General features: G+C 43.2%; 1 protein-coding gene across 1 annotated transcript in view; it reads left to right on the top strand.

Annotated features, from left to right (window-relative positions):
* The window catches only part of LOC119585016 (dual oxidase-like), a gene marked incomplete in the record, with an annotated part of 144657 nt that overhangs the window by 128017 nt on the left and 16316 nt on the right, over positions 1-324 (top strand).

Genomic DNA, 324 nt, shown 5'->3' with positions numbered 1-324 from the left:
AAGACACGAGCGATTTCATAGAACACATGTATCCACAGGTGCCAAATACTTACGTTTTATTTTCCTTTACGTCTGAATGATAATGATAAACCTACTATTTAAGGAATTAATATATATATTTCTGGTCTATAACCCAAATGGCTCTGCGCGGCGACGTACGTGACTTGTGGCACGCCGGCTGCAGTGCCTCGCCCTCTCCTCCCGCTGCCTCTGCTTTCCACTTCTTCTCTTTGGTTTATTTTTCGCGTTATCTCTTCAAATTCCCTTTCCCGTTATCTTTTCTTGCTTCCCGTTCTTTCTTCTTTCGGACGTATTCTCTCTTGG

This window comes from Penaeus monodon, chromosome 19 (genome assembly GCF_015228065.2).
Source record: "Penaeus monodon isolate SGIC_2016 chromosome 19, NSTDA_Pmon_1, whole genome shotgun sequence".
Classification (NCBI taxonomy): Eukaryota; Metazoa; Arthropoda; class Malacostraca; order Decapoda; family Penaeidae; genus Penaeus; species Penaeus monodon.
The sequence above is the reverse complement of the archived record's forward strand: the minus strand, read 5'-3'. Positions and strand labels throughout refer to the sequence as shown.